We start from the raw sequence: 18,223 nt of genomic DNA, 5'->3' as shown, positions 1-18,223 counted from the left end.
AGGGTATATATGTATAAATTTATTAAGGGGTTCCATGGGCATAACACTCCCAGATACAAAATGAAGTGACACCATTGCCTCTTTGTCTCCCAGGGAAAGATGGGGAAGGCTGCAGACCAGGTCACTAAACCGTGCACCAGGAAGCCTTCCACGTACAAAAAAGAGCTCACAACCCCCTTCCCCTTCCCTTTTAAAAGGTCACATAGGCAGGCAAGAAGCACTGCAGACGAAATTCTAAATAGTCTTAGTAAATAAGAAACATAGAGCCAAATGCAGAGGAAATAGCCAAAGAGATCAGAGCAATAGCCACGACTATCTTTAGCTTAACACCAGAAATAGCTTCCACAGAGAGAGAGAGTTTCTTCCTGTCTGATTTATCTTTTTATTGCCTTTCTGCTCTGCCTTCTCATTGGCTCAGAGCCCAGTCACATGACTTCCTTGTCACTGCCTGTCTACACAGACCTCCAGGTCTCTATGGTTGGTACTAGGATTAAAGGTTCGTGTCACCACACTTGGCTGTGAGATCACTCTGCCTGCCATGTGGTCGGATTAAGGGCGTGTGCCACCACCACCTGACTCTGCTTGTGGCTGGCTATGACTTCTGATCTCCAGGCAAACTTTATTTATTAACATACAAATAAAATCACATTTCAGCACAAATAAAATATTACCGTAAAGCACCACCTTCATCAGGCCAGATAGACCAAGGCCATGGGTGAAGCGAATTCCCACTACACTCTCATCTCCATTTCCCAGTACTTCCATTTGTTTTCAGAGTTCGAGTTTAACATCTGATAGCTAATTTCTTTAAATGTCATCAATATTGAGAGGAGATTAGCAATGGCAGAAAGTGCTAACAGGACAGTTGTTTTTGTTTTTTGTTTTCTTAAACTGATACCAAAAAAGAAAGAGAAGATGCCCCTTCTAACCTTAGGAATCACTGGATACTTAGAACAAAAGAAAGCAACACTGACTGTTCCACAGAGCTTCACCTGGCATGGAGAAGCAAGAAAGAAAACATGAATAGCATGGTGCATATCACTAGATTACTCCCGATCATTCTTAAAAGCAAAGATATAATACATTCACAAATTTGATACATTGATAGTCAGTAAAAAGTATTAAAATGAAATGGAGAATAAATACTAACCAAATTCAAAGACCATTTCTCTTTCTTTTAAACAAAATGTGACCACAATTATGAATTATCAATGAAACTATATCATTACCTATTATACCAGGAAATAATTTATTGGGCTAGAGAAACTTTTTGTATTTTTGTATTTTTAAAGTTCACAACAGTAAAATTCCTGGACACTTGACAAAATGATCCTGTCACATATACCACAGGACATTATTTTGTAATATGCCAAAAAACTGTAAATTGATGTCTACAAGACCCATGAAGAATTTCTAAATGGCAAGTATTAAGGGTCAGTGTACAAAATTCATGTAGCTTATAGAGCTTCCTCCATCCATGCTATTTTCAATAATTTCCTTAAAATATAATTTGTATGTCATCTGCTAATATTTCCTATTTCTTTATATTCCCAGGTAAGACTTTCTCACACATTATATAGTGGGGCATGTATTTATGTTCTGAGATGGCAAGTTGTGAAATTCAATCCTTTGACACTGAAAGTATTTTATCTGTAGTCATGATCAGAGACTGAGGTAACATGCAATACTGTTACATACATCACCATGAAACAGAAAGAATGCATTATGTTACCCAGATGTGTACCAAAGTAACTGGTGATGTCTTTGAACATATATGAATACATGATTTTTAGTAATGTGAATGAAAATTATCAAGTCATCTTCACTTGCTAGTTTTATGTCAACTTGACATACGCTAGATCCTTTTTGGAAGAAGGAACATTAATTAAGAAAATGCTTCCATCAGATTGGCCTGTAGGCAAGACTGTGGTGTGTGTTCTTGATTGATGATGATGTGGTAGAGCCCAGATCACAGTGGGAAGTACCATCTCAGGGCTAGTGGTCCTGGGTGCTATAAGAAAGCACGCTGGGAGAGCGATGAAGAGCAAGCCAGTAAGCATCACTCCTCCATTGCTTCTGCATCAGTTCCTGCCTCCAGGTTCTGATCTAGATCTCCTATCCTGACTTCCTTTGATGATGGACTACTACACAGAAACAAGCAAATAAGCAAAATAAACCCTTTCCTCCCCAAGTTGTTTTTGAGCATGGGGTGTCTTAGTTACTTTTCAGTTTCTGTGAAGAGACAGCATGACCAAGGAAAATTATAACAATTTCATTAGAGACTTGCTGAGTCAATGACCATCACAGTGTAAAGCATGGCTTCATTCAGGCCAATATGGCATCAGGTGGCAGGCATGGCATCAGGCAGGTCAATATGGCATCAGGCAGGTCAATATGGCATCAGGCGGCAGGCATGGCATCAGACAGGCAGGCATGGCATCAGGCAGTCAGCAACTGAGAACTTACATGTCAAGACAATAACCAGGAGGCAGAGAGAGAAATTGAGACTGGGCCTGGCACCGGTGAACTTTTGAAACCTCAAAGTTCACCCCCAGTGACAGACATACCTCCATCAATAAGGTCACACCTCCTAATCTTTCCCTAAACAGTTCTACCAACTATGAACCAAGCATTCAAATACATGAACAAATAGGAGACCGTTCTCATTCAAACCAGCATGTGTTTACCACAGGAATAGAAACCCTCAGTAAGCTAATGTTAATGAATAATTTTGTACATGTTACTTTAAAATTTGATATGTTTTATGATATAATCTAAAAAATAGCATTACTACATTTCATGGCAACTTATATTAATAACCAAAAAATATTCACGACAGATTAGAAACTACATTTTAATAGTGTATAAAAGGTAAGCTGATAATCTAATCATGAATGTTGAATTACTCTAGAGTTTGAAATGATTTTTCTCATAACCTCTCATGTCATCTATACGGTGTACAGAATCATGTTTAAAGATTAAGAGAGACTTCATAAACATTATTTGTATACAATACACATTGTTACACATGGATCTGTTCACACATATGCACATCTTGGGGAATGCTTTCGGGTATATTTCTGTGTTCCACCTTAAGTTCCAATTCAAACCCTGTGTTTTGAATAAGGTTATAGTGTATTTAGTGTGGTTTATTTGTTTAAATCAAATGGAATTCTCATTTTCCACATGTAACATCAGTATAGTGATAATATTTTTTTAGCCAACAGCTCATCTATCAAGTAGCATTCCAGATGACATACCCATTGTTGGAAAACTGATGCCACACACCTTCCGTTAGCAAAGATTGCATTTAGTAGGAAGTCTGGGTGGTGTTTTTCTACAAGAGAGAGGGATGTAGCTTGAGGAATAATATTAAGTTCTGCGATTGAATTCTTCTATGAATTACCTCTGAAAAACTAATGCAAGTGGGTAACTCTTCCAAGCCTCAAGAACTACTTTATAGCAGGAAGCATCACAATAATTTGCTTAAAATATTTGTACCTCTTCAAACAGGAAGAAATTATTATCCTTTTCACTGTGCAGAAACTCAATCTCAATACCCAGTATTATCTAACATGTACTTAGCCTTACACTCATGTGAAGAAATGCTAAGACTCAACAATATATGTAGGAATCTCTCTCTCTCTCTCTCTCTCTCTCTCTCTCTCTCTCTCTCTCTCTCTCTCTCTCTCACATACACACACACAAACACACATACCAAATTCATTCATATATAATGAAATTTACATATATAATACATCAAACATGAATGTCACTGTCCTGGCTAGTTTTATGTCAACTTGACATACAAACTCAAGTCATCTAAAAGGAGGGAAACTCTGTAGTGGGTAGCTGTTCCAGCTTTGACCTGGAAGTACCACCCCTAGTGAGGCTTCTGGTAACTGCCATGCCTACCTATGACCTGCCTCTGAGGAGGGGCCAAGACAGGAGAGCCCTTAAAACCCAAGATCCAGACGTGCTGGCTCTCTTGGTTCCTGGTGATCCTGGATGTTGGATGGCAGACCATATGGAGTTCTCCAGAGAACCCAACTAGACTGCACCTCACCTCTCCTGGGTCCTGTAACCAACCCCTTTACTAGCTGTAAGTTACCCCAAAATAAACCTCCTTTTTAACTACATGGAGTTACCTTAATAAATCCCCCAATAAAACTCAATTGAGAAAATGATTCCATAAGATCCAGCTATAAGGCATTTCCTCAATTAGTGATTGATGAGAGAGCACCCAGCCCATAGTGGATGGTGCTATCTCTGGGCTGGTGGTTCTGGGTTCTAGGAGAAAGTGGGCTGAGCAAGACAGAGGAAGCAAGCCAGAAAGCAGCACTGCTTCCTGGCCTCTGCATCAGCTCCTGCCTCCAGGATGGTTCCCTGTTTGAGTTCCTGCTCTGACTTCATTCAGTGATGAACAGTGCTATGGAAATATCAGCTGAATAAATCCTTTCCTGTCTTGTAGCTGGAGAGTTTTCTCTCCGGGTCCCACCAAGCCCCAGCGGTCTGACAGCCCACTTATAAAATAAACACACAGATACTTATATTATTTAAACTGTTTGGCCTAATGGCTCAGGCTTCTTGTTAACTGTTCTTATATCTTAAATTAACCCATTTCTATAAATCTATACCTTGCCATGTGGCTCATGACTTACCGGCATCTTCACATGCTGCTTGTCATGGTGGCGGCTGGCAGTGTCTCTCTCCTCAGCCTTCCACTTCCCAGAATTCTTCTCCTCCTTGTCCCGCCTATACTTCCTCCTGCCTGGCTACTGGCCAATCAGTGTTTTATTTATTAACCAATCAGAGCAACACATTTGACATACAGAACATCCTGCAGCACTCTCTAACTTGTTTTTTGATCATGGTGTTTCATCACAGCAACAGAAACCCTAACTATGCCAAGGAATAGCAGAAGCTGTTAGCAGTGACCACAGGATAGAAAAGGGCTAGAAAGAATACTAATCTTCCATCTTCAGAAAGGTCTGGGAGCTACTGATACCTCATTTTATCATTCTCTACCTTCTCAGCCATTATAGGGCACTATGGCAGAGTGAGAACAGCATTAGGTAAGGGCTGAGGGGACAGTGGCCCTATCAGACAAGCTGATTGCTCAATATGTGAGTTACACATGTATGTATGTGCATGCATGTGTGCACATAAGGTTTGTTTTTTTTATTGGATGTAACTCAGTATAAAAAATGGAACTCATACCTGACACTATTAATAAGGTCAAGAATCTAAGAGTAGGTAGGTCACAGGCCCTAGGAAAAAAACCCTACTACTCTTCTACTAAGTGAGCATAGCAATAAAATGAATCATAATCAAAATGCCTTCCTTATGCATTGTCACCACGTCCAAGTTCAAGCAGATAGACAAAAGTAAAAACAACATAAAAATGGTACACATCACTTTATAAATCAGCTGAGATATCTGATTGCGTCTAACTAAGAAGCCTCAAAGACTGTACTAACTACAATTCTACCTAATAGAAGGAAATAACACTTCTAGTGATTGGCTAACTTCAACTTAGTTGTAACTAACATTTTAGAAGACTTCGAATTTATCATTTGTTTATAATATTAGTATATAGCAAAGAGTTAAAGAAATATGGGTAATATAATAAATATCAGTAACAATACATAACATTTAAGTGGTAGATTATTCTTCATAAGGATTTACTATGAAATAAATTACTATGTAATTTGAAATTACACATGGATATATTAAAGCAGAGACTACATATTTAATTGTATAGTAATTGTGTTATTTTTTTGTTTTCCAACACAACATGGTCAATTTTCTTTACAGACTGTTTATGAATATTCTAAGTTTAATTGTCAAATATGTTTTGGATGTTGAAAAATAAAAACTTTGCAATGAATATCATTAAAATTAGGTTACTAGAAAATCATGTCCTTTGTTCTCAGAAACTTAGAAGTTTAAGAATTAGTCATATTCTTTCTTTGAATTTGACTTAGCCGTATTTGTTAAATTTGCAATAACTTTTTCATTTAGACTAAAGAGGCACCAATTTCAGGCTATGGTTAAAACCCAGACCTCGAAGTCTCCTATTATTCCAAGAGTAAATTTGCAAATATTTTACTTTCTTAGTTTGTCTCCAGCTCTGGTTTTGTCCCAGGCAGTTCTCATTCAACTCCAAGTTGAACAAGAGCCCTACAGTCTCACAGTTTGTCATCTCTACCCCAATTTGTCTTGGCTGATCGCCTCCCACTGAGGCTGCACTGCTTCCCTAACTCATACAGCATTGAAGAAAGCCTGTAAAATTGCAAGATCCAAAGTAAGGGGCCTGGTCCTTCTTTACTATCCATACCAAGCTACCTTTAACGTCTAAATGTAGAACCAGAGGATGATTAAATAAAAAATTAAAAAAAAAACAAGACTCATGTTTAAGTCACTCCACTGGACTTTGGGCCATCAGGAATCCCCCACCCAGTAGCTGATTGACAGACCAGTAAAGCTGGTCCTGAAGAACAAAACAAAAGAACAACAAAAAAGATTGAATCGGCATGTCAATTTGACCTCTATACTGATAGAAATATTTTAATTTCAAAATCCCAATAATGTGAATATAATTAAATTGTTTATTTTAAAATATAAAAATTTGAGGGAATCCTATTTTTGTTTGGAGTCGTATAGCCAGATATAACGTTGAAATGTTAACTTGTTTCTCCTTTCCTTTCAAAGGAATACTAAGCTAAGTATTGAGTTATCAGAGGAGACACACACAACAAATCAGAAAAACAAATTCACTCATAAGGCTTTGTGAACATTTCTGTAAATGATGAAGTGCTCAGAAGAACTTTGAGGATTTTAGGATGAATCCAAAAGAGTCTTTTGTTCCATAAGTGTGAAACTCTGGGATCAGACATAAAATGTCTCTAGACCAGGAAAACATGCCTCTAATCTATAACAATGGTTCAACAAATAGACAGTCATAATTTAGACATAGTGGACCACACATTGCTCCTGTAGCATTGACAAACTAGCACAATTAAATGTGAGAAAGAAGAAAATACCACTTTTGAGTTTTCCATTGGCCTAAAGAGTAAAATAGTTCCCTTAAAACATTTAATTATTTAACATAGAGTCAAATATTGTTTTTAGAAGATATCATAAGTATATTTTCAGTGAAAGAAAATTAGATCAAAGGATAAATTAAAAGACATAGGAAGAAAGTATAAACGGGATATATAAAACAATTACTGAAGTAGATCTCATTACCTTGCATAGGAAAATGAAAATTAACTCTAAGTTACAAAATTCCACACATATGCTTTAGTATCTTTGCAAATACACTATAATAAAAGAAATACCTGAAATCAAAGACAGCTTTGTATGAGGAGGATCTAAATACCACTCGCAAAATTGAAAATGAAACCTCCTGTTCCATTTTCTCTGCCTGTTCAATAGAATGTTATAGCTAGGTCCCAGAATGTGGACAGATTTAAGCAGTTTCCGTGGGAAATCTAGCCAGCCTAAGAATGACTCTGATAGGGACAGAGGCCCAACAATTCACAATCAAGGAACCTTAGGGTGAATCTCACTCAGTGGGTGCCATCCACATGTGCAGAAATTGTGATGGGTTTTTTTCAGGCTCTTCAGTCTGAAACACAGTAAGAACCCTTAATTAGCAAATGTTGGAAAGCCTCTCACAGGGAAGACAGCAAGCTAAAAAGAAAATTTGGGGAAAAAAAGGTGAATTTATGAAAAAAGAAGAGGAAAATAATATATCATTAATAATCAAAGGATGATACTACATCCAGGATTGAAGAATGCATAATTTTTAAAATAAGAATGATGGAGAAAATTTTCAACATGTCTTGAGGATGAACACTGCCATAAAAGATAAAATTTGCTTAGAAAAAATTAAAATGATTGAAAAAAGAACATCCATGAAAACTGGTGCTCAATGGACAATAGTTGATATCAGAATAAATAAAATTTATAGAAAGAAAAAACAAGAAAGTAAAATTAATGATATTAATTAAGAATGTTATAAATAATTGAAGCCTTAAAATTCTAAGTTACAATGCTCATTTATTGTGCAAAATTGAAGACCAAAGTAATTCTACACTGAGGTACATCACTGTGAAATTCTGATTCATAATTTTTTAAAAAGGAGAGATTCTACAGGATTATACAAGAGGACTTTGGAAGATGCATGAAAAACTAGGAATGAAAATATCTTTTTCTGCATGTTAGTAATAAAAGAAAAAATAGTATAAAGCCATACCCTCAGAATTCTGGAAAAAAATAAATTATCAACCCAACAGAATTCCTGATAGTTGAACATATCAAAACTAAGTGTGAAGATTATATTATATTATATTATATTATATTATATTATATTATATTATATTATATTATATTACATTACATTACATTATAGAGATAGTCAAGCAATGAATGTCTCAAAATATGTACCTGCTATTCTATTATTTTGTCATTGATGGTCATTGTCTTGATTTATTGCTTTTGAAGGCCTCCACATTTGAATACATTTTTGATTTTTTCAATCTCATGAAGAATCAACAATAGACAGAAAGAACTGCAAAAAAACTAGGGAATGCTAAGCTCAGCGGAAATAGCCTTTCCTAGGAATAATCCTCCAAGAGGTTATCCCAAATCATGTGCTCTGCACTAAAATCACACATGCAAGAAACTTTATACAGAATGAATAGGCTGCATTTATATATTTAGGAATACACACACACCACCACCACCACCACCACCATACCACCACAAGAACAATTAAGTAAATAGAGACCACAAATCTGAAAGAGAACATGGGGAAGTTCATGGGAAGGATTGGACAGAAGAAAGGAAAGGGAGAAAAGTAATGCAATTTGTTTTAATCTCTCCTGACAGTCTTAAAACAGCATAGGATGTGACCCAAAGTCAATAAGAAAGCAAGCAAACAAAAAAGACGTGAGAACACAGCAAACCTAACACTGTAGTTAGAAAAACTAGAGGAAGATGTTGACAGAAAACCTCATGCACCAATTGAATTATGGGACTGTGGTAAGCCTGACAAATATTTTTATTTATTTGCCCATTGATTTAGTCATGTACTATTAAAGGTCTCATTCTCACCTTCATTCTGTATAAAATACCTTTTAGTATAATCTGAGAGCTATAGGTAAAATATAGAATTTCAGAAGCAGGAAATTCAGAGCAGCCTCAGTATCCCTTGTCATGGCCGCACTGGACACTGAGTGTCTGATGTGCCTCTCAGTCCCGCCAGCAGCAATTCTTGCATTTGAGGATCTACATTTGACCTAACACTCTGGCTCCTTTTTGCACAGATATTATCCAAATTCTTTTCTTTGGAAAGCTTTAATTTAACAATGCATAATTAGCTCCTCAGATTTGCAGTGTATTAATTTTCATACTAACAATATTTAATGTTTATTTGAGTGCAAGTGGGGCTGACACATTTTTAATCATTGAAAACCAATTAAAACAAGATGAAAGGCAAATTTTTACCAAAATATGACCTACTGATGAAATAAATATTTCAAAAATAATCAAAAAGTCAAATAGCAGACGGTTCATATGAAGGGTTTGTGTCATAAAACTGAGGATCACAAGGTCTCCAACAACTGTACAACCTATGATCAAAACATGGTAGCTTTCAGTATGATGCCTCTGTTCTGACACAATTTAAGTGATGCTGATCTGAATTACGAAAGAAATGGTATTTGGAAGAACAGAAATAACTAAGTTTATTAAATTAAATATATAGGAAACATGATAAAAATTGAACAACCAATAAGTGAATGTGGGGCTACATTTAAGTATCTGAAGGAACTGCATCCTTTTCGAAAGTGTAGGTTGGCAAAACTCAATTCTTAAGAAAAACTGTTATGAAATTTTAATTAAAATATCTAATAATTATTTCCCCAAAACAACAATAATCTAGAGCCAGACGATGATGATGATAGGTTTTCTTTTATTTTCATGAAAGAAGGTACTGTAGCATCTTGCATGGCCTATTCTTGAGCGTTGTATGGCATAAATACCTAAATATCTTAAACAAAATATTTTTTTAAAAAAATGAAGCAAAGCATAGCAAGGTAGGAAGAAGGAAAGATAACTGTGAACACATGAGACAAACGTAGTATCCTTCAGGTATGGGAGTCGCACAGAGAGTTTCTCAGAGGCTGAGTGAAGGTGCATAACATGTAACAGGTGCAAGGGCAAAACACCACACAACGTGCTCTGGGGAAGATTTGTGCCTGGCCAGGAAAGACATAGAAAGTACTTAATAACCTTTACTTGAACAAACTAAAAGACATCCTCAAAACGAATTAGTCTCATTGTTAACAATGATTTAACACAGTAACTATTAATGCCATGAAAGGTAAGAAATATGATTGCTAAAATGTTTTTTCAAAAAAGCAGGAGTAGGGAAGCAGGACACTTGAAAGGTTTTCATGCTTTTTTGATTTTTGACTCAGAAAACTTAATTTTAGAAAATTATCTTAAGTAAATAACTATATACTCACAAACTGGTGCATATGTAGACTCAATCTGCATGTTTTCTTAAGAAAAACACTGAGTGGTTTGTGTATGTACAACACAATTCATCCGCCTAAGGAACTGCTTTCAGCCATTAGAAATCAGACTTATGAAAATTGTTAATAAGAATAGTACATTGGGACAGGTGAGTGCCCTAGCTTGCCCCGGACCCCATCACTGGGCACCAGCCACTCCGGGGAAGACCTGCCCAACTTGGCCCCAGGTTCTGGCCACCGGGCAGGTTCCCTTCTAGCCCCACCGGGAAGGATCCCCTTCTCCAAGACCCCTGGCAGACCCTGCAGTCTCCACGCCCTGACCCCACGCCCATCCGCCTGAGCCCCAAGCCTCTTCCTGAGACTTAGAGGCCGGCCCCCAGCTCCCATCTTGCCCCGGAATTCCCTTCTGGAGGAGAGAGAGAGAGAGAGAGAGAGAGAGAGAGAGAGAGAGAGGAGAGCTCCCATCCTGCCCCGGACTTCCCTTCTGGACAAGAGCTTCCATCTTGCCCCAGACTTCCAATTTGGACAAGAGAGCTCCCATCTGGACAAGAGAGAGAGACTTCCTGAATCTGTCAGCTCTGTCTGAACCAAGTGTGCAGATAAGGCCAAGAACGAACCACAAGGAGATGGGCAGACGTCAAGGCAGAAACACATACAACAAAATGAATAGCAATACAGCATCACCAGGCCCTAGCCCTCCTCCAACACCTAGACCTGAACATCAGAAATTGGAAGAAGCAGAAGAAAATAGCCTTATGAATGACATCATGAAGAAGCTAGAGGCTTGTGTAGAGGAAAAGACAAAAAAATGTGAAGAACGCTGTAAACAACTAGAGGAAAGGGCAAACAAATTAGAAGAAATAAATAAAGTCCTGGAAGAAAACAATAAAGTACTGAAAGAAAATCAAGAAAAATCAATGAAACAAATGAAGGAAACAGTCCAAGACCTGAAAAGGGAAATAGAAAAAATGAAGAAGACACAAACAGAGGGAATGCTGGAAATAGAAAATCTGAGAAAACGTTTGGGAACTTCAGATGCAAGTATAATCAACAGAATGCAAGAGATGGAAGAGAGGATCTCTAGCGTTGAAGATACAGTAGAAGAAATAGATTCATCAGTCAAAGAAAACACTAAAGCCAACAAAGTCATGAACCAAAATGTCCAAGAAATTTGGGACACTATGAAAAGACCAAACCTACGAATAATAGGGGTAGAAGAAGGAGAAGAATACCAACTCAAGGGCACAGAAAATATATTCAACAAGATCATAGAAGAAAACTTTCCCAACTTAAAGAAGGAAATGCCTATGAAGATACAAGAAGCCTATAGAACACCAAAAAGACTAGACCCCCAAAAAAAGTCCCCTCGCCACATAATAATTAAACAATTAAACGTACAGAATAAAGAAAGAATATTAAGAGCAGCAAAGGAAAAAGGCCAAGTGACATATAAAGGCAAACCTATCAGAATAACACCCGATTTCTCAATGGAGACTTTGAAAGCCAGGAGGACCTGGTCAGATGTAATGCAGACACTAAGAGACCATGGATGTCAGCCTAGACTAATATACCCAGCAAAACTTTCAATCATCATAGATGGAGTGAACAAGACATTCCATGACAAAGCCAGATTTAAACAATATTTATCCACAAACCCAGCCCTACAGAAAGCACTAGAAGGAAAATTCCAACCTAAGGAAGTCAGATACACCCTCAAAAACACAGACAATAGATAAAGCCACAGCAGTAAACCCCAGCGAAGAGAAGTACACACACATCACCACCAAAAAATAACAGGAATGAACAATCACTGGACATTAATATTCCTCAATATCAATAGACTTAATTCACCTATAAAAAGACATAGGCTTACAGAATGGATACGAAAGCAAGACCCATCTTTCTGCTGCATACAAGAAACACATCTCAAATTCAAAGATAGACACTACCTAAAAATAAAAGGCTGGGAAAAGACTTTCCAATCAAACGGTCTTAAGAAACAAGCGGGTTTAGCCATCCTGATATCCAGCAAAATAGACTTCAAACTAAAATCAATCAAAAGAGATCAAGAAGGGCATTACATACTCATTACAGGAAAGATCCACCAAGATGAAGTCTCAATTCTGAACATTTATGCCCCAAACACAAGGGCACCCACATATGTAAAAGAAACATTACTAAAGCTTAAATCACATATAAAACCCCACACATTAATAGTGGGAGACCTCAACACCCCACTTTCACCACTGGACAGATCTCCCAAATTGAAACTTAACAGAGAAATAAAGGACTTAATTGATGTCATGACTCAAATGGACTTAATCGACATCTACAGAACATTCCATCCTAACAAAAAAGAATATACCTTCTTCTCAGCACCCCATGGAACCTTCTCTAAAATCGACCACATACTTGGCCACAAAACAAATCTAAACAGATACAAAACAATTGGAATAACCTCCTGTGTTCTATCAGACCACCATGGTCTAAAGTTGGATTTCAACAACAACAAAAACTACAGAAAACCTACAATCTCATGGAAACTGAATAATACCAAACTGAATCACCAATGGGTTAAGGAAGAAATAAAAAAAGAAATTAAAGACTTCCTAGAGATCAACGAAAATGAAGATACCACATATCCAAACCTATGGGACACTATGAAAGCAGTACTAAGAGGGAAATTCATAGCACTAAATGCCCACATAAATAAGCTGGAGAAATCTCGCACTAGTGACTTAACAGCACACCTGAAAGTTCTAGAACAAGAAGAAGCAAAGTCTCCCAGGAAAAATAGATGCCAGGAAATTATCAAAGTAAGAGCTGAAATCAATAAAATAGAAACAAAGAGAACAATACAAAAAAATTAATGAAACAAAGAGTTGGTTCTTTGAGAAAATCAACAAGATATACAAGTGCTTATCCAAACTAACCAAAAGACAGAGAGAGAGCATCCAAATCAACAAAATCAGAAATGAAAAGGGGGACATAACAACAGACATTGAGGAAATCCAGAGAATCATCAGGTCATACTTCAAAAACCTCTATTCCACAAAACTGGAAAACCTAAAAGAAATGGATAATTTTCTGGATAGGTACCACATACCTAAATTAAATCAAGACCAGATAAACTATTTAAATAGTCCAATAACCCCTAACGAAATAGAAACAGTCATTAAAAGTCTCCCAACCAAAAAAAGCCCAGAACCAGATGGTTTCAGTGCAGAATTCTACCAGATCTTCAAAGAAGAGTTAATACCAATACTCTCTAAATTGTTCCACACAATAGAAACAGAAGGAACATTACCAAGCTCCTTCTATGAGGCTACAATTACCCTGATTCCTAAACCAAACAAGGATACAACAAGGAAAGAGAACTACAGACCGATCTCCCTCATGAACATTGATGCAAAAATACTCAATAAAATACTGGCAAACAGACTCCAAGAACACATCAAAACAATTATCCACCATGATCAAGTAGGATTCATTCCAGGGATGCAAGGATGGTTCAACATATGAAAGTCTGTCAATGTAATACACCATATAAACAAACTCAAAGAAAAAAACCACATGATCATCTCACTAGATGCTGAAAAGGCATTTGACAAAATCCAACACCCCTTCATGATAAAGGACTTGGAGCGATCAGGAATACAGGGAACAAACCTAAACATAACAAAGGCAATTTACAGCAAGCCAATAGCCAACATCAAATTAAATGGAGAGAAACTCAAAGCAATTCCACTAAAATCAGGAACGAGGCAAGGCTGTCCACTCTCCCCATACTTATTCAGTATAGTACTTGAAGTTCTAGCCAGAGCAATAAGACAACATAAGGAGATTAAGGGGATACAAATTGGAAAGGAAGAAGTCAAGCTTTCCCTATTTGCAGATGACATGATAGTATACTTGAGCAACCCCAAAGATTCCACCAAGGAACTGATATAGCTTATAAACACCTTCAGCAACATAGCAGGATACAAGATCAACTCAAAAAAATCAGTAGCCCTCCTATATACAATGGACAAAGAAGCAGAGAAGGAAATCAGAGATACATCACCCTTTACTATAGCCACAAATGACATAAAATACCTTGGGGTAACACTAACCAAGCAAGTGAAGGACCTATATGACAAGAACTTTAAGTCTCTGAAAAAAAAATTGAAGAAGATGTCAGAAAATGGAAAGATCTCCCATGCTCATGGATAGGCAGGACTAACATAGTAAAAATGGCAATCTTACCAAAAGCAATCTACAGATTCAATGCAATCCCTATCAAAATACCAACAGAATTCTTCACAGACCTGGAAAGAATAATACTCAACTTCATATGGAAAAACAAAAAACCCAGGATAGCCAAAAGAATCCTGTACAATAACACAACCTCTGGAGGCATCACGATCCCTGACTTCAAGCTGTACTACAGAGCTACAGTAATAAAAACAGCTTGGTACTGGCATAAAAACCGACATGTGGACCAATGGAATCGAATTGAAGACCCTGACATTAATCCACACACCTATGAACAAATAATTTTTGACAAAGAAGCCAAAAGTGCACAATGGAAAAAAGAAAGCATCTTCAACAAATGGTGCTGGCAAAACTGGATATCAACATGTAGAAGGCTGCAAATAGATCCATATCTATCACCGTGCACAAAACTTAAGTCCAAGTGGATCAAGGACCTCAACATAAATCCAGCTACTCTGAACCTGCTAGACGAGAAAGTAGGAAGTAGTCTTGAACGCATTGGCATAGGAGACCACTTCCTAAATAGAACACCAGTAGCACAGACACTGAGAGAAACAATCAATCAATGGGACCTCTTGAAACTGAGAAGCTTTTGTAGAGCAAAGGATAAGGTTAACAAGGCAAAGCGACAGACTACAGAATGGGAAAAGATCTTTACCAACCCCACATCTGACAGAGGACTGATATCTAGAATATATAAGGAACTCAAGAAATTAGACATCAAAGTGCCCAACAGTCCAATTAAGAAATGGGCTATAGAACTAAACAGAGAATTCTCAACAGAGGAAACTCAAATGGCTGAAAGACATTTAAGGAATTGTTCAACATTCCTAATCATCGGGGAAATGCAAATCAAAACAACTCTGAGATACCACCTTACGCCTGTCAGAATGGCTAAGATCAAAAACACTGAAGACACCTTATGCTGGAGAGGATGTGGAGCTAGGGGAACTCTCCTCCACTGCTGGTGGGAATGCAAGCTTATACAACCACTTTGGAAATCAATATGGCGCTTTCTTAGAAAATTGGGAATCCATCTCCCCCAAGATCCAGCTACACCACTCTTGGGCATATAACCAAGGAATGCTCACCCACACCACAAGAGCACTTGTTCAGCTATGTTCATATCAGCATTGTTTGTAATAGCCAGAACATGGAAACAACCTAGATGCCCTTCAACTGAAGAATGGATAAACAAAATGTGGTACATATACACAATGGAATACTACTCAGCAGAGAAAAACAATGACATCATGAGGTTTGCAGACAAATGGAAGGATCTAGAAAAAATCATCCTGAGTGAGGTAACCCAGACTCAGAAAGACAAACATGGTATGTACTCACTCATAGCAGGATACTAGATGTGGAACAAGGATGACTGGACTGCTACTCACATCACCAGGGAGGCTACCTGGAAAACAGGACCCCAAGAAAGACACGGGGATCGCCCAATGACAGAGAAATGGAATGAGATCTACATGAACAGCCTGGACATGAGTGGGGGTAATGAAGGGCAAGGGTCGAGGGAAAGAGAGCTTGGGGGAGTGGGAGATCCCAGCTGGATCAACAACAGAGAGGGAGAACAAGGAATAGGAGACCATGGTAAATGAAGACCACATGAGAATAGGAAGAAGCAAAGTGCTAGAGAGGCTCACAGAAATCCACAAAGATACCCCCACAACAGACTGCTGGCAATGGTCGAGAGATAGCCTGAACTGACCTACTCTGGTGATGGGATGGCCAAACACCCTAATTGTCGTGCTAGAAACCTCATCCAACTACTGAGGGATCTGGATGCAGAGATCCATTGCTAGGCCCCGGGTGGAGCTCTGGGAGTTCAATTAGCGAGAATGAGGAGGGTTTATATGAGCGAGAATTGTTGAGACCAAGGTTGGATAAAGCACAGAGACAAATAGCCAAATGAACGGAAACACATGAACTATGAACCAATGGCTGAGGGGTCACCAACTGGATCAGGCCCTCTGAGTGGGTAAGACAGTTGATTGGCCTGATCTGTTTGGGAGGCATCCAGGCAGTGGGACCGGGTCCTGTGCTCATTGCATGAGTTGGCTGTTTGAAACCTGGGGCCTAGGCAGGGTCACTTGGCTCGGCCTGGGAGGAGGGGACTGGACCTACCTGGACTGAGTCCACCAGGTTGATCTCAGTCTGTGGGGAAGGCTTTGCCCTGGAGGAGATGGAAATGGGGGGTGGGCTGGGGGGAAGGTGAGGGGGGCGGGAGGGGGGAGAACAAGGGAATCCGTGGCTGATATGTAGAACTGAATTGTTTGAAAAATAAAAATTAAAAAAAAAAAAGAATAGTACATTGGAAACTTTTTGTAACCTGATGGTAAACTGAAAAGCTAAACATGAAATCATGCATATTCTGCAATCCCAATTTAAAATGAGGTTTCAATACATGGTGTGCTTTGTGCAGAAAACTAATGTAACTGCTCCCAGTAAAATAGCTCTAAGTAATGTCCATATTTAGCTGCATTTGTTGCTGAATAATGAGATTGCAGGTGAAGTGTGCTTGCTTTTCTCTGCTTTCATTGATGTTCCAGTAACACTTTCAGTCAGAAAACAGTAAACATTCCAAACAAGTTGAAAGAAATCCTCTTCAATGGAACCGGCCAGTGATAAATATGAAATGAATGGTCCTCTAAGGCATTTGATTCCTGTTAGAGACTTAGTCTTCCTACTGGCAAGAGCAGCCCAAAATAACCAATAAAACTTGTTCACACAACTGTGCTGACAATGATATTAATGCCTAGAACAACACAGAAGTTAGCTGAGGGAAAACCATGCTGGGTTCAGATGAATGAAAACCAGGAAAGTAAGTTCTAAGTTCAAGCTTCCAACCTGGGTGGGCAACTCGGGTGGGAAAGGAAGTTCTCCAGGGTGTAGGCTCACTGACCATAAGTGGAACGGAGCTTGGTACAGCAAGCCAGAGTGAGACAAGGCACTACGAAAGTGTTCTGAATGTGGAACACCACCCTGAATGAAACACTACTATCCACCTGAATGAAGGAGAGCCAGGCCCAGGGGATCTCAGTTCAAGGAACAAACCCAAGGACGAGGAACCAAAGCCAGAGCCAACACTTCTCCGCTTGGAGACCAAGAAAGTAGCATATCTGAAAAATGAATCTGTCAGATTCTCATACAACTTTCTACCTTTCAACTTTCAACTCTTGATGCTTAGCAGTTTATTTCAAAGAAGGAGGATTGGTATGGTTCTACTCTAAACCAGGAGACTTTTGAGGCTATTTTCACATAATAACAGACTTTGCTAAATGATATAAACTACTTCTGACATATTAGAAAACATCAACATACTTGAATTGAAAAACTGATTCTCCTTAAGTATTTGTATACATATAAGCACACTTATAGTTTAGTGTAAGTGTTTAGTACTATCCATTCTC

The sequence above is a fragment of the Peromyscus eremicus genome, chromosome 14, assembly GCF_949786415.1.
Source record: "Peromyscus eremicus chromosome 14, PerEre_H2_v1, whole genome shotgun sequence".
Lineage (NCBI taxonomy): Eukaryota > Metazoa > Chordata > Mammalia > Rodentia > Cricetidae > Peromyscus > Peromyscus eremicus.
The sequence above is the reverse complement of the archived record's forward strand: the minus strand, read 5'-3'. Positions refer to the sequence as shown.